General features: G+C 44.1%; 1 long non-coding RNA gene across 1 annotated transcript in view; it reads right to left on the bottom strand.

The window, feature by feature from the left end:
* LOC107054033 overlaps positions 1-26,235 on the bottom strand; it is a 160,864-nt gene that overhangs the window by 45,477 nt on the left and 89,152 nt on the right. Inside the window, exons 3-6 of the long non-coding RNA XR_005862074.2 lie at positions 17,367-17,527; positions 10,032-10,144; positions 8,125-9,222; positions 2,234-2,317 (exon numbers count right to left, since the gene is read on the bottom strand). This is a non-coding gene — a long non-coding RNA (uncharacterized LOC107054033). The remainder of the gene's footprint in view (positions 1-2,233; positions 2,318-8,124; positions 9,223-10,031; positions 10,145-17,366; positions 17,528-26,235) is intronic.

Below are 26,235 nucleotides of genomic sequence, written 5' to 3'. Positions count from 1 at the left end.
GCTTTGAGGAAAGTTCTATCCAGTGCACTTTGTTCTTATTTGCCATTTTTCCCACCTTCATTTAAATCACTGTTGGCTTTCATTTCCCTCTCTTTAATCTCAGAAAGCCCTTCAGTGGCCCTAAAACATAATTTAATGTCACAGCAGCAACTTATCTTGAGTCTTGCCTCTGTTTCTGAGGTGTGAGATGTGTCTTGTGCTGGTCAGAAAGGGGGAAAAGCATGTCCATGAGTGAAGCCTTTGGCAATTGGTATTCATCCTGTAGTTTGATGTTTGTCTGTTGTTTTCAAGTCTCTCTGCTGAGAAGGACTAAAATATGAGTGGGATGCTTCCTACTGAAAACACCCTATTCATTCCTCTCTTTATTTCTATGGAATGCTTTTTGTTCTGCTGATTTTAAGTGAAGAGATACTGAGGTAAGTCACTGAAGGTCCCTATACAAGAGATGGTAATATTAGTACTTCCCTCTTTGGAAACAAACAAACAAAAAGTGCTGTTATTTGTCAAGGCATAGCTCAGAAACACTTTTGATCAGAAATTTCCCCTATGAGCTCTGAGTCTTATTGCATCCTATGACTCATGATTTTTCAGTTGGAAAAGAGCTATGGTGATGCTCAGCTTCAAGGCAGATCCAAGAGCCTATAACATTCTCCTGGAAACCCTTCTGACTCATTTCTAAATCCACTTACGGTATTCTTCAAACCGGAATAAATGGCATTTAATAAAAAAGAAAGAGGAAATCAGACCCAAATTCTGCTAGCCAGAGAATAGACATAATCCTTCCCCATGGATTGAGAGGATTGGAACAGGCTTCCCAGGGAGGTAATGGAGTCATCATCCCTGGAGGTGTTCAAGAAAAAGGCGGATGTCACACTGAGTGACAGGTTCTAGAGCAGTCACAGACATTGGACTAGATGATCTTATTGGTCTTTCCAACCTTAATGATCCTATGATGCTGGGTTTGCATGATAGTTGGTAGAGGTCTGAGCAACCCTACTCCTCACCAGGTTCAAGCAGCCAAGTCTTCAGCTGGCTTTGCAGAGCCTCAACACAGCTTGGAAAACCATCCTTTGACAGCAGAGATCTGCCCACACAGATCTTATGAACATAGAAACATGTACATACAGACAAGAAGAAGATGTTACAGGCAGCGAATTCCTACTGCTGATAATCAATGAAAATACAGCTTTTTGTGCTTTGCTTCCCTTCCTCATGATGAATAGAAAGAAAGGGTCAAATCCAAAGCTAATGGCTGATCAGAGATTCATTTTGGCGAGGGTTAAGATCAGGTCTCATGGAGTCAGGAAAGAGAAAGGCCCCAAGTGTCCTCAAAATTTCCATATGACATTTAGGTATCAATGACGGCATTGTTCCGGAGCAAGAGCTCATTTTCTAAGAAGGTCGGCTCGCTCCTTGAGGATTGCTCCCTGCAGCTGAGGATGCCAGGCTGCTCCTTGGCAAGAAGCTCATTAGTTCCCTTAAGAAACGCTCAGATTAAATGTGCTATAACTCAACATTTCTTTACTCACGTTAAGATACATCAGCGTAATCCCGCCAAAGGTACTGACCCAAAAATACTTAATGATGCCAATGTTTCAAAGGAAAATTTTCCATGTGTAGAATTTTTTAAGGCTTTCTGGGTTTTTGTAGTTTATTTATCTTTTGAAAAAGATTCAAAAAATTCACAATCTCTCTCTTTTTTTTTTTTCCTAAGGGATTATCTGCTAATCTTACCCTGTTACAAAATATATTCATAATCCTCACGGCAGTTACTTAGCAAGTCTTAAACCTGTCATTAAAATACCTTCTCTTGTTACTACAATCAGTAGTCTTAATCCACTGTGAGCCTCTCATTTTTTTTCTTCTCCCACTTTGTTCCCAAATGGCTTAAACCAAGGTATGACAGGTAGCAAACAATCCCCGATCTAATTACTCGGAAGAAACAAATCAAGGGAAGGATCATGTTTGTGTGGCAAATTCCTGACTGTTTGGAAACCAGAGGCCCTAGGAATGTGCCCGGGGAAAATTTTAAACCCACTCCAAAGCTGTGGGTTTAAGAAGTGTGAATATGTTCCTGGAAGGCATTGATGTGCAGAGGTGATGCCAAAAGAGGGGGCAGCCATGAGCAGATCCCAACATGTAGTGCCATCCCTGGGGTAAGGACAAAAGAGTGTGGTCCTGAATGGGAGGATGTGCATGGGCTCAATCCAGCAAAGCATGCACTGGGCTTTACCTGGATGTGTTCAGCAGTCTGGCATCATCCAAATGGCTCCTGGCACCAGATTCCCTGTGAAATCCCAGACTAGACAATGGACACCTGCAAGGAAAAAGAACAGGAAAAAAGATCCTGAATTAGAGATGAGCAGAGGAAATGCAGCAGCTTGGCACTATGCAGTGCTGGGGGTGGAAGAAGTAAGGAAACATTTGGTCAGCGCTTCAACCAGCCCTGGCACGAAGCACAAGTTACATGCGTCAGACAGCTGCCCCTCATTTGAAGCTCAGAGCTTGCTCAATACCTGACTCCAGTCCAAAAGTCCATCTCCAGAGAGGGGTATCCATAACCGTTCACCGGGAAGGTTGGAGACCCCAAGGTGTCTTGGGAGCTGCCGTGTAATAGCAGCGCCAGTGTGAGATCAACTACTGCTTGTACAAAACCTCTTTACACAAAACTGGGATTTTTTAAGGGCATTAAGTACATGAACTTTTAGATCTTAAACAATGCCACAATGGCCACTTTGGGAATAGGCACTATGGTCCTTCTTGGAGATCATGTGTTGAAGTTGTCTTGTTAATAGGGAGACACTAATGTAATGAAGGGAAGCATTGTGGCCTGGAACAGCTGGGCTTTTCTAACTGCTTGCCTAAACGTGGGTGATTAATGACCAAAATGCATCCTTGCTGAATGGCACTGAGAGCCTTGTCTGGAGGTATTTTGTGATATTTTCTTTTTTCTCAGTTTTGTAAGAGGTTTGTTATGGACAAAGATCTGTTGATATACGACTGTAACAGATAGGCAATAATAGAGCTCTCATTTTACATATCTGATGGGTGACAGTGTTACTTTGGTACTGTTTGTTTTTTTGCAGTAGGACCCGAAAATGCTTGAAAAAATAGTTTGTTCTTTTGAGACTAAAGGCACTCAAATATCTTAATGAGATTGCTGTTGGAAAATGCTGCTTCATCCAAACCAAAACATCTCACAGTGAAATAGTCCCATTAATAATATTTCCATGGGAAAGTTTTCAGAGTTTCTGGGGTCAATTTATAAGCAGAGAATGATCTAAATGAGAACCCTGATCTCAATCTGAAAACAGATGTTTCAATGGCAAAAATAACAAGAAAACTATATCCATTTCGGTGGAGCGTTTGACTGTTTTGGTTCTTATTCCACACCAGAATGAAAACACATTTCCAGATCTCAGAAACCTTCGTGGAGATCCTGATCTTTGGCTGCCTCTGACAGAAGCTTCTTGGCCTGCTGAAGAAGGCACTACTATGGTGGCCCTTGGTCGTTCTTGCCACACCATGGTCATCTGCTCCATGCTTGGATTTTGATGAAACACACATATATATATAGGTCTAAAGGAGATATATCGATGTATCAATGTAATGTTCTGATAGCATGAGAAGAAGGACACGATTCTGCTCTAAAATTTACACTGTGGTGATCAGAAGTACAAGGCAAAGCTGAAACCAAAGGTTAGAAGACTCAGTAAGAGACGTCCCTATTGCCCAGCAGCTACTTTCCGTGTCTTTATTGCTCCAAATCATGTCATTGGTCAACACACAGCAGCCAGCAAGCAGGTCTGTGGCTCATCCATCAGCAGTGACTTGGGGACTTGGCTGGTAGGCTGTACCCAGACAGGATGGATGGACAGGCCTTTAAATGGGGCTCCAAATATCTTCTGAGCAAAATAACTGCTTTTTAGTGTCTTGCCAACACAGCATGCACAACTCCATGTCAGCAGTCCATGTGGTGGAAAAGGAAGAACAACATTTTGGCATCTGTTCTACTCGCTAGGACCTCCCTGCCCACCAGAAACACAAACGCATAATGATTTCCTTCACCCAACAGGTACTGCTCCAACCAGAGCAAGGTTCGCTTCCTCTGATCCAACTGTCTTACTTCCAGGCAATTTCTTTTCCTCCTCAGCCAGCATGTTGGCTTTTATCATTCAGCAGGCCACGGGATTGTTTTCCCTAACATCCCCTTAAGAAGGATGTATTTTTCAAAATACTGCCATTCCATTCACTAGAACGGGTTTTGATGTGGCTACTTCAAATCAAAACCATGAGCTTTCCTCTCCCCACGCCCACCGACTTAAAATCTGCCCCCAACGCCAGTGGTTCAGAACTATCCAAATAAAGTAGTTGCTTTAAGGACTGTTTGCTTTTCCTCTCAGGCTCCTTCTCCCGACGTTATATTGTTTGTGGAAAAAGAGTTCTTTGGGTGGGTCACTTAGTGTCGTGGCTAAGAAGCTGTATTTGAAGTCTGGTTCTGTGTAGAAGAAAAACATGTCAAAATGGTCTTGAAAATCAGGTTTTCTTTTTTCCTCCATGTCAGGATGTTACCTTTTTCCCTCCATGAAACAGCTCATTCCCATGAAAAACAGCGTCGCAAGGACACGTGCTGGGTGGCTGCAAAACACAGCAAACATAAACCTCTTTTCATTGCAGGAAAACAAATTACTTTCTGAATAAAGCCGCCCATGCAGCTCTGCATGTTAACATTGCTTCAGCACTTACTCCTGAATATATTAGGCAAACATGCTTAGTTATTCTTGAGTAATTCTGCCTGCCAGATTGCAATCCCTTAAATTACTGTTACACAGGGTTTTGTCGACGATGTCATCTTCCTCCTCCATCTTCCCCTCCCCAGCTTTTTACTTTAAAGCAGATTCTCTGACCAACCACTCCTCCAACACACTTACATAGAGTGGCATGCATAACATGAGCCAAAAATGGCATTAATGCATTTTTCTTCTGCAGCTTTGGAATGATGTGGATGTGCGTTGCCTCGGAGAATGCTCTGTTTTCTATTCCTGCGTTTGATGCTGTGCAGCTGGGAAGCCACGTTTCACAGGTGGTTGGTGAGCTTATTAGATTATTCATAACTGTTTTTATTCCCCTTCTTTTTTTTATTATTATTTTAAAGCAATTAAAAACATGTGTCTAAGGAGGCCTGCGATGATTAGGAGCACTGTTGACATCTATTTCCCAGTTACCTTTTGCTGTTTTCACTTGGGCTGTACATAGCCCAGTGCTGGTGCCCATACGAGCACAGCCTGCACATCACAGCTCTGAGCCCACACTAGCCAAAGGAGCTGCAACTGCCTGCTGTTCCTGTTGGAAATTATTTGTTTTTAAAATAAGACAGCATTTGTTGAAGATTTATCAGGGATCATTTGGTGAGAAATTTCTGCTGGGAATAAGCAGCAATCACAGTAATAATTACAATAATGGTGATGAATGTTTTGAGTCATTTTGTCTGCTGATGATCTGGGAGCAGTGACAAATTCTAGACACAGAGCAATTCATTTGAGGCTGAGTTCCCAATCCATGGTGATCTTGAAACAAGAGGGAAGGTAATAAGTGCCAAAGGAGTCACTAATAGGAAGAAGCTGAGCCAGCAGATGAGGCCAGACCAGACCCCATTACTGCAAATCAGGCTAAGCTGCAATGGTGCAACACAGAGCTCTGCAAGCCTCTGCTGGGACTGTCCCAGCCATATGTGATCCAGACCTCAGCTCTGCATCTTCTTCAGAAGAGGACTCCAGTAGCACCCACGTGGGCTGCTCAGCTTCTGCTTCCCAGAGGACTGACTTTGCTGAGGTGTTGAGCTTTGACTGGCTTGCTTTCAAGCTGTATGTTACCCCTTCGGATAGGCAGATCCCCAAAAGCTGAGCTGATTTTCTAAGAGGAACTCCTAGCAACAGAAAGCATGACATTGTTGTATGTTGTGAATAGGATTTTTGTAATCCTTTTGTTTTAAAAAACCGCATTCATATTTCCTCAAAACCGGACCTTTAAGGATTTGTGTGAGCAGTGGAAGAGTTGACGTGGCACCTAGGGACATGGTTAGTGGGCATGGTGGGGTGGGTTGATGGTTAGACTGGATGCTTCTGGAGGTCCTTTCCAACTTTAATGATGCTATGAGAAGGAATACTAAGATTAATATTGGAAATAGTAGCAGTGACAGGTGGCACCCACAGTGCTATGGATATACTCCCTTCTGAACATACAGCTTTGTTGAAAGCAAAGACACCAACACTCAGTAGCCTTCAAAACCCCTCAGTCTCCTGTCTTCAGCACAGGTTGCAGGAGCAAACCCACAAGCCTTGTATAGAAGGGTGTCCAAGTCAGCCCTATTGACAGAGCAGACCCTGCCAGCTCAGGCCAGAATTCCCTTCCTTTTCCCCAACTCTCCTGCTGTTAACTAATTCAGTTGCTGAAAAGCTTTGTTTTGAAATGCTCCTGGCTTAATAGTATCCCTCGTGCATCACAGTTTTCTGCTTTGTCTCCTCTGCTTTCAGGTCATTTCTTATACACAGGAAACGAGAACAGGATGGTGAAGTTTGCTTGAAATATCTCTTCTTGCCTGGGAGAAAACACAGACTGCTGACTCAGGCTGTGCTCACAAACACGCCAAATGCTGCAAAATATATAGCCTCAGCACTCCTCCAGATGCACGCCTTCCCACCCTGTCTGCCATGACATGTCTGCACAATCAGCCACTTTGGAAGTCACCCATCTTGAAGAGCTGCTCTTCAGAATATCAGACGGAAAGGACTTTACCAACATTTGGGAAGCCAGAGGGTGGTTGAGGTTGAGTACGTACAACCAGTGCAAGCCAGAGCTGTAACAGGTGCTGCCTGTGTGGCAAATGTCCCTCTCATCATGTTTGATTGGTACACATGGAGATTGCCATGAGTGCTGCTCCTCGGTGACCTTTCACTTGCGGGCGGAAATGAACTTCTCTGCTTCATCCTGACATCTGCAAGCAAGATGAGGTGGCTCCATATTTGAAACGTTTTGGTAGGGATGATCGCATGGGACAGACAGAGCTGTACTTCCCAGTTTGCCCACAGGTCTCACCTCAGGTTCTAATCCCTTTGTGGAGACCAACATCAGATCTGTCTTGTCAGGGAGGGTGGATGAGTAGAGGAGAGGCCAAATTGACTCAGCTATTTTTTCACCCCTTTAAAAACTCTTCAAATTTGACCCATCTCCTACTTTCCAAGTGAGAAGCTAGAGTGAAGGCTTCATTAAGTAGCCATGGAAACACCTAAGGAAAAGAAGCAGCCTCACAGCTAACTTAAATGGAAGTGAGGCAACAAATCTGGCTTTAATCAATGCAATCTGAAGTCGTTCTGGAATTTCATTTTGCAAACACTGGTCTTTTTGCTCCAAATTTACCCACCTTCCCAGCTGAAGGCCTGTTCCTGCTGGCTCAGGCACTCTTCTACTTGTGAGTTTGGTGTTCTGAGCTATTTCCCAGAGTGGAGAGGTGGGCTGTGCTCGCAGGACTGCCTGTGATGCTCCACACAGTCAACGGAGGTCACTGACAACATCACTCTGAAGAATGAACCAAATTTCCTGGCAAGGCTGGGATCCAGCAGACAGCGCATCCAGCCCAGCTGCACCCCATCTCACCCATACCCTGCCTGGATCTACAACCACTACTGATGCCCTTATAGATACTGGGAATTACAGTTAGCCTCACTAAGATCAGACTATGTTCAACTTGGAGTGACTTTGATCCCACTGTGGCTGTCATACCTTCGTGGTACAGAGGTTCCATCCCACTGCTCTCTCTTCCTTTACTTGTACTGGAGGTGGAGATGCCTTGCTGCTTGGATAGCTAATCAGCCCTGGAAGGTGTAATTAAATAACAACATGCTGTGCCACCTGAAGTCTCTCAGGATTAAGATGGGGTTTTAATTGTCTAATGCAAGAAATGTGTTGGGTTTTTGTGTGTTGGATTCCTTCTGGTGAGGCAAGAAAAGCATCTTTCTGCCAACAGCCTTGCCAGGTTTTATCTCTTTTCCTCCCCTTCTGGTTTATTAATGCTAGATCCTTTTTGATTAGCTCAGCTGCTGATGTGGTTTGTGTTTCCCTTCTCACCTGCACAGATTGCTTTTGCAAATGGTGTGATCTCTTCCTCTGGTGCCACTGCAGAGATCGTTCTGCATGAGCATGATCCCCTCCTGGCTGCACCATGCTGATTTTCCTGGAGCACAATGCTGCTGCTCCAAGGCTTTGCTGTGGCCCTGACGGGTCGGTTTGAGCTGCAGGGAGCTGTCAGCGGACTGTATGCTCCTCTCGAGTTTCACTCCTCCATCGCTCTTCTTTTGCAACTTGAGCTCTTTATTTTTCTTGTGCAGGATCTGATGATATCTGGGCACGGTCCGGTTCAAGCTGGGGCCTCAGCAAAGTTCCCCTCACTTCAGAGAGTTGGGAAAAGATGTGACTCTCCTATTTCACCCAAACTGAGCAGTTAGTGGTAGAAAATACAGGGAAAAAAGCTTTCTCTTCCCTGTTCTCCCCTCCTCCCCATGGGCACTGCTGCTTACCCATGCACAGAATCAATGAAGCAACTCAGTTCTTGGGGTATATATCCCTTGAGGAAAAGGCAGAGTAGCTTGCAGAGCCAAATCCAGCTCTCTGTTCCTTTGTGGCCAGCATGGCAAACGGTAGGAGTGGGATTTTGCAGCCCAAACTTTGCAGCCTTTGACATCGCTGCCTGAGCTGACACCTTTCCTTTGAAATGGAGAACGTGGCAGCGGTTTGCATCCAGTATCTTGAGCCTTAACCCAACTTCTGCAAGGGATTCAAGATTTTTGTGGGCGGTTTCTTTTATTATTATTATTATTATTCCTCCCCTGACCCACTTTGCCGCTGTGCTTGGATAAATAATTTCTGCAGCGTAGGAAGTGCAGCCAAAGTAAGTAGCTTAATGTCTTTTCTCGGTAAAAAATCATAAAAATTATCAGTCTCGGATTCACTTCAGCAGTAAATTAAGACTATCACAAACAAAAGCTGCACAAAATGGAGTGGTAAGTGCCTTCCTGTATTACTTATGCTCATGCAATAAAGCTGTGTTTTCAGCCGGAGCACAAAAGCGAAGCTGGTGTGAAATCTGGAAGCGGTTTTCACCCAAGCGTCACCCAATGGCCCCATCCATCTTGTATGATTGATTTGTCCCGTGTTGTCCTTGTGGACCTGAAAGGAAAATAGTGATAGGAGATGCCACAGCACATTATTTTCTGACAGATCTTCCATATCACAGGCTGGAATATCTCAGCGCTTATTCCTTCTAATTGATAGGATGAGAGGGAATGGCTTCAAGTTGTGCCAGGGGAGGTTCAGGTTGGATATTAGGAGATATTTCTTATCCAAAAGCATGGTCAGGTGCTGGAATGGGCTGCCCAGGGAGACGGTTGAGTCACTGTCCCTGGGAGTGTTCAAGAAACGTTTAGATGTTGTGCTAAGGGATATGGTTTAACGGGGAAACATTGGTGGTGGGTTTATGGTTGGACTAGATGATTTTGGAGTTCTTTCCAACCTTGGTGTTTCAATGAAGTGAGCGGGTCCCAGGGACACCTCCATGAGCACAGCCCTCAGTGGGCTTTGCCCGCTCCGCAGGAGGAGTGACGGGTTCCTCATCTAGCACACAGCATCTCCTCCCACAGCTAAATGATTGAGCATATTCTTACCTAAGGACTTTTGTGAAGAGAAAAACAACTGGATCCAGCCATGTCCATTGCTCGTCTGAGCACCCTGATCAAGCTGTGAGCATCCCTGTTCATTGCAGGGCAGTTGGACCAGATGGCCTTTGAAGGTCCCTTCCAACTCAAACAATTACGCGAAGGATGAAGTACAGAGGCACTCAGTGCCTTTCTTCCCCTTATGGCCCTTTCCTTGCCTTTTTCCATTTAGTCCTTAGGTGGTGTTGATACAAGGTTGTTTTTTTTTTTTCCCTTTTCAATGCCAGAAATGGTCACCAGATACTCTCATCCCCTGACGGTTACCTGATCGTTTCTGCACACGCTGCCAGGAGGTTTCCATCTGTAGATCTTAAGAAGCCCAAAGTTATGCCTTTCTATGCTGGCTCCAGACAATCAGGTAAAGCTTTGTCCATGCCCTGAGGACACATAACAAAATAAACAGAGAAATTCAGATAAACTGGAAGAGAAACATAACCTCAAACTCATGTTTGGTTAATGTAAACAGAGCTGACATCACTTATTAAATTTCATCTGATTCTCTGTGCTGTCCCACCTTGTCTGCATGGCACTAACAACAATTACAGCACTTTTTAGCACCTTAAGCCAATCTGGAAAGGAAATTTCATTTCTTCTCAACTACACTTGTGGTTTAAAAGCCCTCCTTCATAATGGAAAAGGCTGTGAAGCACTTACTCACCTGCCCCAATAAAAGCCTTTCTGGGGATGAAAGACTTCATGTTTTCCAATACTCACCAGAGCAACTAGCTAGAATTTCACACAAAATTTTAACTAATCATATATATTTAAATCCTAGAGACCTGACCTGGATGGGATGGCGTATCTATCACGCATCATGCATGTACTGATCAACAATCACGCAGATCTTGATGGAGATTATTTTGTACTCAGCAATTTCCTGCAGTCACATATTGACGTGTTGACACGTGGATATGCTGATACACTGCACATCACCTCAAGGACCATCTACCCACTGTGCTGGTGCTGCCAGTGTTTCAGCAGAGATCAACAACTTGAGAGACCTTCCACATCCTCCTGAATGTGTGGGACACACAGGGGCTAATAGAACCTCCTTTACCCATTGGGTTTTGCACTGTCTCCATGGAGTCCATTGCATTTCGGCTCTCTGGGGTTGGGGTTTTGCAGTCCCTGGATGCAGGTGATGCCTGGCAGCAGCATGCAGGTGCACCACGTAGCAGGCTGCAGCCCTCCTCCTTCCCACGGCTGCATGCTCACTGCTCCATCAGCACAGATTTCCATGATCGATTTGTAGGAAGAAAAGAGCCAGATAAGAAATATGTTTTTAATAGTAATGTCACCAATGAATGCGAGGATCTTGATATCAGCCATTAAGTAAAAGCAGGGGTGGAATGAGCATCATTTGTCTGTTGCCAGCTTCTCCCAACTGGCTTCCATTTAGACGAGGGAAAAAAAATCTCATCACTGCTATCCCAGGTAACAGTGAAATATATTTGTTGTCAGCAGCAGGTCAGAATGCAGAGATACATTATTCTCAGCAAGCTGACTTTCTGAGCTAAACGCTGGATCCTTTTCCTCAATTATTCACATATGTTTTCTGGTTTAATAATAACCCACGTGCTGCCCTCTAAAGAAAGCCTGCAATGTGCTGTCTGCATGATCTCCAACCAGAACCCGTGCATCTGCTGGGCCATTTCTTGTTCCACAAGTGCTGAGCCACAGAAGTGACATCAAGAAAGATATCAGGATAGAGTGCATCAAGTTATACATAAAAATAAAGTTGCCCACCACAAGATTGCGTGGAAGGCTTTAATGTCACAGCTTTAGCGGGGAGACCTGAATAAGAACCCAAGCAGCCTGCTGGTCACAGTGTAATAGCTAACTGATGTTCTCCCCCTGCACAAAGGCACTCCATCATTCAGCGTGTTTGGAGGTGTCTGCCACTATGTTCCAGCACAACACACTGCATTCCACTGCAGAATAACACGCATGTAGCCCTATATGATGAATGGTCATGCTTGCTGCTTAGCAAGTGCTCAGTGGCTTTGATGTACGGTTTTGTTTGGTGTGTGACATGTGACAGCAGCATTGCCCTGGTAAACAAGTGTGTGCTCTGGTCCGAACATGCACGTTGCTTCTGTTACACAACAGAGCTGCATGGCAGATGTCTGTCTTTCCCTCTTTTCTCTTTCTTCCTTCCAACATTTGCCTTGGCCCTTCTGCAAAGCAGATTACTTTCCTGCCCACGTAGGCCCTCACTGTTTTTCTATCAGTGTGGCTGATACATTTTCTTACCCCTTGAATTCTGTGTGGGTGCAAGAGGTTGCTCACCTTCAGAACAGCAAAGGTAAAAGCAAAACAGCCAGTGCGTGAGTTGAGCTGGGGTGTTGCTTCTGTGTACGCTGCTGTGGGGTTACCATGCAAACAGCAACCAGAGCCATGGGCAGGTCCTACAGCTGATCTGTACTACCATAGAATCACAGAATCATTACGGTTAGAAAGACCTCTAAGACCACCAAGTCCAACCCCAACCCACTCAGCCATGCACGTTGACCACATTCCTCAATGCCACATCACCATGGTTCTGGAACACCTCCAGGGATGGTGAGGGGGTAAATCCTCTGCTCACATCATCAGTCATGTCTCATTTCCAGCTCCCTGGCAGCAGGGAGGTGCCAGCTCAGGAGCCATCACCATGATGGGTGACGCTGTGCTCAGGGCATTGCAAAGCCTCACATCAGGCTTTGGATCCAGGACCTGGGCTGCTCACCAGTGGGAGTTTCAGTTTCTGATAGAAAAAACAAACGCTTTGAAAACACAGATGGTGTTCATGTAACCAAACCCTGCGTCCTCTCCGGAAAAAAGTTCAGTGGGAGATTTCTGACCAGCACCAAATACGTTTCCAGCCATGATAGCTCAGTGATCCCCCACAGATGAAAGACCAAGGAGCTCCAGGTTCCCCTCCTCCTGTGCATCCCCTCTTGGCGGTGCTGGGCAGCCCTGCATTGAGTCCTGCCTCTCGTGAGCTCTCCGAGGGATCACTTTCAAGTGTAACGCAGTAAAACCTCATATGATTTCCATATGTCGCTCTGCCTGAATATTTTGCAACTGATTCACGTTGAAAAAAAAAAAAACAACAACTTATAAACACATTATCCTGACAGGAGCAGCTCTTGAAGTAGCGGAACATACGATAGCAGAGACTTTGAAAGGAGGTTGTTATTATCCAGTAGCATTTTTCACTGGATGTCTATGAAATTTACGTCAGTGAGTCACATTCTTTGAAGAGAAAGAATGAGAAGTGCCCTGTAGGACAGGTGAGCTCCTCCCTGAGCCTCCCCATGGCTGTTTAGCTGTGTGCAGCCCTGCCAGCAAGGCGATTAGCTGAACAAGCCACAAACCCAGATGCCTGTGATGGGAAAGAAAATGATCCAAACTTCGACATATGGGTTTTGCTACAGCTGCGGCCGCAAGTGCTGACTCCTTTGCTGGAGGATGCAGGGCAGCCAGATGGAGAGAAAACCAACCCCATTGCTGCTGCCATGAGGGCAGAGCTCTGGGGTGATGTGGCTCTTGTGAGCTTCTAGGGTTGTGCATGGGATGCAAAAGCCCTGGTCACAACCTCCACTCTGACTATTTTATGGGCCCATCTCAAACATAACATCGATTTCTTCTGCATGCTCCACTCCTGGCTGGATGTATCAACGTGGGTTCATTCAACCCCTCCTGAGGTCATACCCCATGTTCTTCCCGAGAAAAGCAGACAGTTACCCTCTGCATCTGATTTTACATTGCCTCTCCAAAGCATGATGTTTCAAAGGCAACTACCTGCGGTGCCCAGTCTGGAATCATCCCCAGGTGGCAGCCCTAGCATTATATTTAATATCAAAGCAGAGCCACAGCTGAACGACAGTGCCAGCCCCAAACCCCATATGACCACCCTAGGAGGATAGACAGATGCCAGGAGCTCACACAATCACAGAATCACAGGGGTTGGAAGGGACCTCAAGAGAACATTGAGTCCAACCCCTGTGGCTAAAGCAGGTACCCTACAACAGGTTGCACAGGTAGGCGTCCAGCCAGGTCTTGAATATTTACATAGAAGGAGGCTCTACCACTTCTCTGGGCAGCCTGTTCCAGCACTCAGTCACTCTTACCATATAGATGTTCTTCTGCATGTCCTGCAGATCTCCTGGCTTCCCATACAGAGAATTTGTCGGTGTTTAAGTGAATCCATGAGAAAAGCCCTCCTTCACATCTCTCTGTTTGCTTCCCACCTCATGGAAGTGCATCCCTATCTTTAAACCAGGAATCAGAAAGATGACTAAAGCTAATGGAAGAATAATACTGCATTAACTGCATCTGAGAGGGGCTGGAGAGGTGGTGTGTTTTCAGTGTGAAGGCTTGTTCAGCTTCTTGTGAATTTGTAGTAAATCAGCACTTCATAATAAGAACAAATGTTCCATTCTCGCTTTAAAATTACTATGGTTAGAAGCTTGTAATGTGTAGTTTTCATGCAGGGGTTACATGATGGGAACTTAAATCTGTTGCATTTTCATCTGTAATTTAAAACGTGTCATTTTGATCGATGAATTAGTAAAGGAACCCAGGATAATTTTGAAACTACGAGCTTAGTCAAGTTGCCTGACCTTGCAAATAACCTTTTCAGTTTCAAGGCCTTTAATAGCTTAACTATTAGCTAATCTCCTGGGAAACTTTTTTCCCTGGGCAAAACTAGAATGGAAATATAACACCAGTAATAAGGTTTCCATCTTTCTTCTATCTTGATCTTTTTAATTAATTGCCACTCAGTAAAAACACAGGCTGGGAGGCAGGGGATACAAACTCTTGCAAGGGGAGGGCAGGAGTTAACTGCAGACCGTTTCCATCCTTTACCTGCCCTTCTTGCATAGATTCCTTAGGTGCTGAAATATATTAGCAATCGTTAAGGTCCAATTACTGCTTGAGTGCTTGACACTTTGGGCTGAAAGCTGTGAAATAGATCACTTTGTTATGGAAAAAAGAAGCCGGTCAGTGCCTAAAAGGAACAAACATTTAAAAGCCCCGAATGCTTTGCAGAGCACCTCAACCAGCCCCTGAGAGCTTTTGTGTTGCAGACCTTTTGGAGCTGGTTCTTGGGTTTTGTGGGTTGCTCCTGGGGAAGGGCAATGGCTTTTCCAAGGGCTACCAGGGAGTGCAAATATTTGATTTGCTAGAGCAAAGCAAATGGTGAAGAGGACCAGATGGAAGTTCACTGCCCAGGTGACACGTGGACTGATATTTAGTCTAAAAGAAGGCCTTGAGTTCCTGAGCATCTTATTTAGTTACCTTTCCAAAGTTTCTGGTACCATTGTATCCGGCCTTCTAAAACAGGTTCTGTGTTGAATAGGTGGTTTTCCCTATCTCCTTACCTAGTAGATGAAGGGCTTCTCATTTATTTTAGGTGCATCCTTTCTCACGCTATTTGGGGAAAAAAAGAAAATCCATTTTCCAGGCTCCACGGTGACCACTTGCCATTACAATCTGCCAGGCCAGGTTGATCCCCCTCCCAGTTGGGACAGGGCCAGCAGCGTGCCAGGCACACAGCAGGACCTGAGTTGTGCTTCTGGTGCTACTCATTTCACTCTGTTTCACACTATTAACCTTATTAACTGCTGCTATTCCAGAAATAAGAAACCAGAGGCATGAAACTGAAAGGAAAGGTCCTTTCAAACCACAAATATGAATGTTTCTGATTTTTCTGGGGGGGGAGGAGAGGAGTGCTTTTAGTTATTTATTTATTTGCAAGGGAAGAGTATGGTGAAATCCTCACTTACCTACAAGCATCTTTTGTTGGGATGAAAATCACCCACCACCCAGCTGAAGGCACAGTTGTTGTAGCAGTAACATGTTTCCTGGATGGAGTCGTTGAGTTTTGGTGCGCAGAGCCACGGAGGTTCCCCACAGGCTTATCTGTAGCTCCTACAGCTTATTTTGCAGTTCTGTGTTTCAAGCTTTTTGGCTACGTGAGGGAAGGTAAGCCCTATCTCTGTGCCAGCATCTGCTCTGGCACCATCCGTCTGCACTACTGATCTCCAAACATCTCCTTCTCTGCTGAGACTGTGCAGATCCAAGCTGTGTGTGATTGACTGCGCGCGGGGTCCTGCTCTGCAGGCTCTGTTTTGAGTGAAAATGAGCTTCGTCCTTGCTCGGCAACTGGTGCTGCTTGGTGACCTTTGAACCAGCACTTAAGCCCCCGGAGCACAGAAATTAGACCTCAGTCTGGAAGGACCTCTGCTCCAACAGATGACCTGTTATTTTATCTTGAACAGCGGCAGCCGGAGGAGTGTTGGCACATGGCTTTTAGAGCTAATCACTCACTGCTTTGAGGAGAGCAGGAATTTCGCTCCCTCCCCCATCAGCAACCTGGGACTTTATTGCACGTCTGGATCCTTTCAGGCTGATCCTTCCTTAAACGTGTTCTGTTTATTTCCCTTGGGCCCACACTTGTGACACAATGATTGGACCTCTCTAGCACACGTGGTGGAAGCTGTTCACTTGAGCCCATTGAACCTAATCCCTTCCCTACTGCAAGTCCCTGTTGCTCCTCTCCCAGAGCCCACCTGCAGTGTGTTTCATCCTTCTGGGATCTCCACCCTGAGCCTGAAGTCTCCCATGTCCAAATATAGTCTTCTTGACTCTTCCACAACCATCTTTCATCCTTTAAGATGTACAGAAGGCAATCCAAGGAAGAGGTGTAAAGGAGAAGTTCCCCAACCCTCTTTCTCTCCTGTCAAGCATACAGGAAAAGCTGGCATCTATGACCAAATTAAACAAGGGAACCTCAATTTGTGCTAGTGAGTCAGTTCCTGAATTGGCTTCTCCAAGCAAGTGCTGATGGCAGGCTTGCTCCATGTCTTCCGACACTACCATGGGATCAAAGCTTGGAAGCTCCCTGAAGTCAGGATAAGACTCCAGATCTCCAAGCAGATCTTGGCATGGCCTTCTGGTCTGCTGGTTGCAATATCAGATGCAGTTACTGCAGGAGATGAGCAATATCTCAGGAAATAGAAGAAATGAATCTATCCTGTTCGTCCAGAGAGTCTCAAAGTGGTGTATTCTCAGTATGTCAGCTCCTTCTCACACCAACCACCTTTATGGTGAGCCTACATCTCAGGTCTCCGTACATGTGAATGCCTGGTCCAAACAGTGGACGCACACATCCTTCTTGGAGGTCTGTGAGCTAATGGCACTGTACCTGTCCTCCCAGCAAGCCCCTCTGCAACCCACAGAAAAGCCATTTAGCAAAAAAAACTGGACTGAAAAGCTCCTGTCTGGTTTGGGACATTGCAATTGCAGAAGAGAATTCATGGCATCTTGCAGAGGACTGCGCTCAAAGTAAATAATATTATTTTAGAAAACAAAATTCATTTTGCAGCCCGAGACCAACTGCAACAGGATACGAAGCAGGGGAAAAAAAAGTAAAAATGCCTTGCCCCTAGGGCTATTTATTATTTATACACCACTGTGCCTAGATAAACTGCCCCTTGAAAGAGTAGGACGAAAATAATTCTGCAATGTGGAAACAAACTACCTATTTAAAGTGATTTTATGCCTGAATGGCCTCATTATAAAAACAGTCTGTGTGCAATAACTTTTTACCTTTTTCTACATTATCCAATGAACTGCTTTTTGTCACTCTCACCAGTTCAGCGCTTTCATGCAACCACCTTGGTGGAAAGCCTCCGTGGTTTCCTTAGAAACGTCTTCCTTCCTGGATGTTGACCCACGGTGGTGGAGGCAGCAAAAGCCCTGGAGAGGCCCTGTTCAAACAGGAAAGAGCAGACAGTTTAATGACCAGCTTTGCAGCTCTATTCGTCCATGGTTTACAGTAGTTGGGAGCTATAAAAAATCATAACGAATGTCTCTTTATTTTACAGACAGCTTGGTGTTGGTGTTTTCGACAAACTATGGTGGGATGCAAGCCAAACCTGGAGCTCGTGGGCTATTGTTGGACAGCAGTGGGGAAGATGGTTGGCTTGCAAAATGCTGGTGCTTGGGAGATGGCTTCTGTGCCCAAACAGACTTTGACATTTGAAAAAGAGAAATTCTCGTGAGCTTACAAATATATTCATAAGTCAGTGGCACAAGGAAGGCACTATGAGAGCCTATAAATAATGTCACATGTTTTGCTGTACTTATATACGAATGCTCTGCAATGTCCATGCAGGAAAAAAGGCTAGAGTCCAGCAGAGAAGGAGACAGTTGGGGCAAACGCTTCTCAGGGCAGGATGTTACACCATCAGGCTTATCTGCATCTTCGCTTGTGGCCAAATACTTGTTCCTGGGTCAGGCATAGAATCATAGAATCATTAAGGTTGGAAAAAGCCTCTAAGATCATCAAGTCCAACCGCAGCCCATCCCCACCATGCCCACACAGTCATGTCCCTCAGTGCCACATCTACCATTTCTTGAAAACCTCCAAGGGACAGTGACTCCACCACGTGCATTGATTGCTGCCACTGGCATGGAGATGTTGCTAGCAAAGTTGGAGGAGGTTTCTGGGTGACCCTTATGTGAAAGGATATGGTGAGAACTTTCTTCCTTGTACCTCCTACAAAATCTGCCCATCTAAGACATCAATGAGAGCAGCCTGGTCTGGGATCCACCTTTGAGCCCATTCTGTGTGCCCTCACGGATGCACTGACATTGGAAAGTTACATATGTCTCAGTGGTCTTTTCCAACCTTAAGATTCTATGATTCTATGTCTTAGTGCACTTGCTCTGCTGCTCAATCCATAGCAAAATTTTTGTTGCAAGGGCTGGGCATAAGCAGGGAGGAGAGACATAAAGAGGCACAAAAGGAAGAACTGTAATTAACAACAAAAATAAATTATTCAGATGCATTTCTCTTGATATTTTTAGTAGCAAATGCTATGGAAAGCAGGTTTCTCAAGCCAAACAGGAAGGAAAACAAACAATCAACCACAGGCAGCTAATTCACAGGCTTTTAGAAGTCAGCTTATCAACCAGGGATCCAGGGACAGGAACTGATGAAGCACAAATCTCCAGGGAAACAGCTGAAGTTTCCAAAAAACACAAATGCATAAAACCCTAAGATGTACGTTTATAAATAAACCCAGGAAAGAGCAGACACCTGATTCCCAGGCTGAGAGTTGCGAGATGGAAGAAGGGCCCTCCGAGTGCAACTGTAGAACAGTGCCCATAGTCTTAAGGGCAAAAACACGTGTAGGTTAAATCAGAAAATGTAAGGCTCTTGAGGGATGTTGAGTTCTGCTTGGGGATGACCTGCTGTGGGCTGAGCTGTTCCATTCACTTCCAAACATTTCCCAGCCTTCAGATAGTTTATGTTTTCAGTGACATGGTAATGGATAGGGTTTAATACCTACAGGCAAGAGTTAAATGGCCTCTTGGTGATGTGTAAATTAGCGAGTAGACAGTTGCTCCAGAGAGAAATGGCAAACAAATATTTATTAGTTGTTCCAAAGAACCGCAGCCATAAAACTCTGCCTTTCGACTGCAGAAGTGTTTGTGTTTTTACTGAAACCAATGCTAAAGGTGATGGTTTTATTCCTGACTGAGGTAACATCTGTCACTCTGTGATTTACTGCCTTCAGGTAATAAGAAAAAAAGCAAAATACACAGAATGTGTTTTATTTTACAGTGCTCTTGGAGCATGCTAGGAAGATGCCAAGAAGGAAGTTAAATGCTACTTTATTCGAGCAAAATTACTGTTGATTTCACTAGCATATCTGATTTTGTGACTGCTGTGCTTCCTATCAGAGCAATCACTGATATCCTGGGCAAAGAGCTTGGGCTGCGTGACAGTGTAGTGGGGCAGAAGGTGTAACCAGGATGGTAACAGGGACAGCATGAGCACTGGAGTGCATTACAGAGGTTAATACCAGTTCCAATCCTGTTTAACAGCTCCATTAACAACCTGAGGTAATGGGCACAAACTGAGTATATGGGAAATGCCATTTATAGGTGAAAAAATAGCTTTTCAAAAGTGAGGGAAGTTGAACACTTCTCCAGGTCTCCATCCTCCATCTACCTACTAAGCTACCTAAGTCATCATCTAAGCTAAAACAAAACTTAGTTAGGCACTTAATTGCCAAGCAGGGTATTCAGAAGTACAGAGTGGTAATTCAGAAATAAGACTTCAGCCACAGCAGGGACCACAAATAAGGTAAAGCACTGTCCAACAGGAGTGAAGTTATCTGAATGTAAGGATACAGCTAAATTAGTGCAGTCTCATAATGGATGACTTAATAATCTACATATGTAACACATACGCATTTCAAAAATTACAATGATCTCTGTTAAGACTTGTGCTGGACTATGAGCCACTTGGTATTATATGAATAATTCAATATGAATCTTTTTCTTGCATTTTTACAATGTCATTGGAACATTCTGTGACTTGGTTGAGGCTCGCTTACAGGAGAAGTTGTGTCTAAACCCACATAGAGATGGGAGCTTAGACAGAAAGGCACCAGACACTGATGAAGGATAAGGAAATGATGGAAGCTGTCATTCAGCAAGGAACCTGGGTATGTGCCAGAGCTGCAACTACAGCATTTACTTCAGTTTACCTGCAGTGTGTGTTTAAATGAATGGATGGCCTAAGCATATACAAGGAGGGATATAGAATAGGTACAGAGTATTCTGTTTTCTTGTTCCCACTCAAGAATATCAGCAACTGCTCTTGATCTGAGGTTTAGTATGAATTTACAGGAGATTATGCCATGTACACTTTAGCCCAGCCTTTGAAATAACGTATGTTTCAGTGACCCCAGCATCCTGAGTCAGCTTAGTTAAGGAAATATGCACTGAGAGGTCATAAAAGAGGCCAGGCCCTCTACAGCTCTGCGGAGACACATCAGTGCCTGGAGACAGACATCCTTCAGGCTCCAGTTTCATACTGTTTCTCTCATCTCTAAGGACAGAACATTCCAAAATGGGCACTCCATAAAATAGCCTCCAAATGTTTGGCTTGAGGATTGAAACAAAACCAGCGTGGATATTTGGGTGATATCAAAACACAAAAGAAAGTTCAGTGATGATTATGCTCTGCAAGAACTGCCCTGGTCTCTTGGGAAGATGGGTTCAAGCTTTAGGTGAGGAAAACATGTGGCCATAGTTCATTTACAGTGAGCAACACTCGTGCTCTTCTGTATGCACGTGTAGATAGCAGCTAAGGTATTTCACAACCTTGTTCTTGCTAATTTACCTTCCAGCTGAGACTGTGACCAAAAAATGCCACCCCCAAGGGAAAACCTCTTTTTTATTTATTTTTTTTTTCTGGGAAGACACGAATTAGCACAAATTAAAACCCTATTTGCATAATTCTCCCGAAATTCCAGCTGAAATGCTTTTGCAATCTTAATTTGTTCCTCATTTGGTTGCGCAAGGCTCCTGAATCAAGTTAAGGAGGAAAAGCCTCTGTATGACTTCTCCATGAGCCACCAAAGGTTGGGTGGTTGCTCCCAGGATCTCTGGGCAGTGTCACCATGCAGTTGGTCCCAGCCTCTCCAGGCAACACATTCCCTGTTCTCCTTTAAGATACATGAGCATGAACTTGAAAAAGGCCTGTGTGTCACCCAAGTGCCTTCGAGAAAGAATTTACAAAATGAGGAGGAAAAGAAGGGGAGGAAGAAAAAGAACTTCAGGCTGAATGTAGATGAGCTGTTATTAATAATGAGCACTGTGTTACTGACTCCTCCAAATTAGCTTTGATTTGGCTGGGGTAGGAGGGGAAAGCTGTGAAGATAACTGCAGTACATTAGAGGTACTCACTGTAGTCTGCACGGCGAGCTGTGACACATAAGATAAATCCCTATGGATTCTCTGCACATTTACACTACTTCCAGATAAAATAACCGGACTGCCACCATGGAGTGACTCCCCTTTTTGGGAGTGCCAAATGTGGAGCTGAGCAACTCAATTTGTTCCCTGACAGTCCAGCCAGCTTCACATGGCCCCTAATCCCCCAGACTACTTTCCTCTGCAAAGACTACCACTTCATTAGTACGGAAGGTGAATTTTATAGCAGCACCAAGGTTCACTCTCATATGTTATCTTTGCCTGGAGAATAGGACTTTTGACATAAACCTGGAAGGTAGTTCAAAGCCTTACAGCATAAACACACATCCATTTTTTGTACTTTAGGAATAGGTAATGTAAGAGTTGAAAGGTGAAGGTTATGGCAGTTCGTGTTTATTTCACCAAGAGCCAAGAGATGGGAAACATCTGGCACTTACACACCATGCAAGTCTTAAAAACAAAGAGACCTAGACTTTAGTCCGGCTGAGCAAGCACTGGGATAAAAGCTAATGACAGGCTGCTTATTTAAAGGGATCATAATACAGAACAGCCATGTAGGGAACCAAGGAGAATCGGGGAGAGGGAAAATGAGGGTAGAATTTAGCTTTGTATTTTCAAGTTAAGGGTCAAATCCTGACTTCAGTTACATCCTAGTGTCAATCCTCTCCTCCAGGCCTTACACAGCATCTATGGCGCTCCAGATTTCACCCTTCCCTGGTTTCCAACACAGCCAAATATCCAAAGCAGAAGTGTTACTGATGTATTTCACGTCTGCTGAGGCAGAAGGCCTTGGGTCCAGGGGTTTTCCAGGAGAGATTTGAGCACAGAAGAAGAAACTCACAGAGATGAGTTGTCATGTTAATGTGAAAATCTTATTGGTATTGCTTGGGAATGATGGAAGAGCTCAAGAACATTGTGTTGGCCTCCCTCGAGCAGATCTTCACCTGCTTTGTATCTTCTTGAAAAGACTTTACAAAAAAAAAGTTTTTTTTTATAGGGTGAGGTTCCCTGCTTTACAAAAATCCTAGATGGAACATTATTTACTGTGGCTGCTCCTCTCCAGAAGGTATCCCTAATGATCTCTTATATTTTCTAACCAAATACCAAAGGTAAAATGGTCTTTTCTGCAGGGGTTTACCCACAGACTGAAGAGATGTGACTTCCAACCCTCTCCCCTCTGGCCCTGCTCCTGCTTCAGTGGATGTGGATGGGCTGCAGGTCACCCCCACACACATCCCAGAACATAGAGCAAAGATTCAAGTCCCACCACAGGAAAATCCATGTAGAAGGGGAAAAGAGAATGATTTGTTCACGACATGTTACCACATGTTCTTTCTCGGCCAAGAGAACAAATATGACAACCATCCTACTTCACTCACACTCTCCTACCCAATGTTTTCATGGCCATGTATGTGCCTTAGAGCCAAGGAGAGCTCCATTTATTGGCAAGGTAAGATTCCAGTCCCAGCCCCACAGCAACGCTGAGGATTAATATTTAACATGTCTCCAGAGTAATGAGGAAATGTGACCTCCTCCTTCTAGGCTTTTAAAGCCAAGCACTGAAAATTGAGCCTTCTCAACTCCATATCACACATGCATAGAGTCCTCTGTAACATTCCTGTTTTTCGAGATAAAAGACCTGTCACAAGCATACAATGAAGCAGCAAAAAACCTCTTGATCCCATAACAAGTGATAAGGAAATGAAAGTTACTTCCCTAGAAAGACTCAAATTTTCCAAGGGTATCTACATGACTGAGGCCCAAACGCTAATTCTAATTACGGCTGTGGTTTGCACCCAACTGTAAGATAGGTGGTATCGTACCATGTGGCAGATGGGCATCATGCTGCTAGAACACAGACAAGCTCTAATTAATGGTTTGTGTTTGTCAAAAGAAAAGTAAAATAAAATAAATAACGATAATAAAACACCCATGGAACAGCAGTTTTTTTCAGCAGATCAGTATCTGTTGGAGCAGCTATCTTCTGCTTTTGCACAGCAGGGGTGCAGCAAGCACAGAAGTATAAAGCTGGTATAAATTCCATATCATGTCCCTTGGCTAATTTGACAAAACACAATCATGTGTCCATGCCTGATCCACATTAGATTTATAGTCCTGGGCGAGCTGGTAGTGCACAGATCTGGAATTAATAACCCCGGAACCACAGGCTAAATCTATTAGCTGGAAACAGTTATGTGATTCTTAATCCTATTTTGTGTCAGAGCAGATGACTGCAAACAAGACTGAGCAGAAATTGTATGTTTTTGCCTGGCTATGCTTGCCCTGGATGTGAGATTCTGGAGCATTAAAGGTATTCCAGACACTAATGTTAAAACTGATCTTTTGGGGTCAATTCATCAGAACTGAACCTAGGTGTACAACAGTCCAAAGCATGAAGATGTGTCCTGTTGAAAATAGACTCTTTTTACCTGAAAGATGAATATACTGCATGCAAAAAATATCATCTACATCTGTGAATCCACCATTAGAGCTGGATAAAAGCACATATGTTCAGTGTAGTTTGAAAGTGTGGTACAAATTGTGAACAGTATTCCCAGAAAACTTAATGAGAGACTTGTACTGCAAGGTTGTACCATAAAAACTCAGATCTCTTCCTTAAAGTGATTTCCCTATACTAAATATCTGAAAATCATAATCATGCTGTTTCCCCAGCAATTAGATATTTCTATATAATACATTTCCTTATTAATAATAAAACCTTAAAAAAATATATTTGAAAGAGCCATCCCCTTACAAACACATTATTAAATTACAGTTTATAGCTCTCGCAGTGGGGTAAATTATGGCTCTTTTATTAACAAAAACCTTTAAAGACTGGAGTTTTACCAACATGTTGCTCACTGCCAATTGTTGGCTGGGCCCATGAATGCTGCAAAGATGCAGGTTGCATCTCACAGAGGTCCTCTGAGCACCAAGAGGGGATTTGTGTTTGGTTTTCCAAGGATAGTGGTACCACACACACATATCCAAGCTCAACTCCACGCTTCTGGCTTCTAACACCACCCCCAGGGAGGTGGTGGAGTCACCATCCCTGGAGGAGCTCTTGAAAAAGGTGGATGTACACAGAGGGACATGGTCTAGAGTGGGCATGGGTTGATGGTTGGACTGGATGATCTTACTGGTCTTTCCAACCTTAATGATTCTGTGATCACTGCTGTAGTTGTAGATTATTAATGTCTACCAATAGTGTTTATTCAATAATTTTTCAAACATCTAGTAAGTTAGAAACTTATAGCCAGTAATTGCTGGCCCACTAGGAGCTCCTCAAGTCAAAGCACTTGCATGTGCTTACCAAACTGCAAACCCTAATGACTATATCAGCACCATCCAGACTGCAAAAAGATGCAGTAAAAATGTGATCTCGTGTCACTAGCCCATATATACCAAAGGCAAATGTGCTTTTATTAGTGGTGAAGTGTCCAAGGCCATGGATGGGGCCCTGAGCAGACGGAGCTGGTGGGGGGCAGCCAGCCTATGGCATGGGGTTGGAACTGGATGGGCTTTAAGGTCCATTCCAACCCAAGCTGTTCTGTGATTCTATGTATCTATGGTTCAGGACCCACTTCTCTGCATTGCTCTCCTTGGAGCTACAAGTTAAACATCAGGAAGAGGAAAATCAAATCCCAGATCTTAAACAGAACGCTTTTGAGTCTACAGCACATTTCCCCACTTCCCACAAGCACCCCTATAGCTTGTACCTACAGTTAATAGCTATCTGCTTTTGCCATTGTGTTTGCTGATGCTCAGTTGCATCGTGAGAACAGCCGTGAAGCTCTGAGTGTTGCACTGGGGCCGATCCTGCGGGGAGCTCTACATCTCCTGCTCCAACCAACCTCAGCACACAGCATTTGGCACTGGAACAGGAAATTAAGGACTGTAGGAAAGCAACCTTTGGCCCTTCATTCGCTTTTTAATAAAATCATTAATTGAAACATACTCCCTGCCAGACATTATGGGAAATTGCTTTAATGATACTTTTAAGCAAAATACATTCACTCAGCTGCATGCATGGCTCGCTCAATAGCTTCAGCTTCCTTATTTATGCATTTGCAGTATGAAAATGGTTTGAATTATAAAGCTGGGCTGGAAAATCTTGCATGAGCTCGGCCATGGTAACAACAAGGGGCGATATTCTGTCAGTTAAACAGTTCTGTAACATGTAAAGCATGGTTTAAAAGTTTTGCTAGAAAAGATCAGTAGGTTGAGCCAAAGACCAACAGCACCAACAGAAAAGAACAAAGAGAGTAGAATTGTGTCCAATATCTCTACTTTGAACAAAATGGGTGCCATTAAATGCCCATGTTGAGGGTTCTCAGCAAAACAAACCCATCTGCCCACAGCAAGAACCACCAGCCTTAGGAACACATCAGACCTGTGCAGTTCGCCTTTGCATTTTTTCCCATATGTAATGGGATTCTTGTATTAGCAAAAATGTAATTCTTACTTTATCATTGTTAAATTCAAAATCTACCATTTGCACTTGCAGAATTATATTTATGAAATTTTAGTGGTTGAACTGAGCCTAGAGAAAAGTAGTTGATTGCTGAGGGCATCTTAAGAATTACAAGAGAGTCGTGTTAAACCTCATTACTCAGTTACAGCAGTAAGATTTTGAAAGACTGAGTAACGTTTATGAAGTGCAAAATTTGCTCTTGCATATTTT

The sequence above is a fragment of the Gallus gallus genome, chromosome 8 (genome assembly GCF_016699485.2).
Source record: "Gallus gallus isolate bGalGal1 chromosome 8, bGalGal1.mat.broiler.GRCg7b, whole genome shotgun sequence".
In the NCBI taxonomy this organism is placed as follows: domain Eukaryota; kingdom Metazoa; phylum Chordata; class Aves; order Galliformes; family Phasianidae; genus Gallus; species Gallus gallus.
This window is presented reverse-complemented; position numbering and strand designations above follow the sequence as displayed.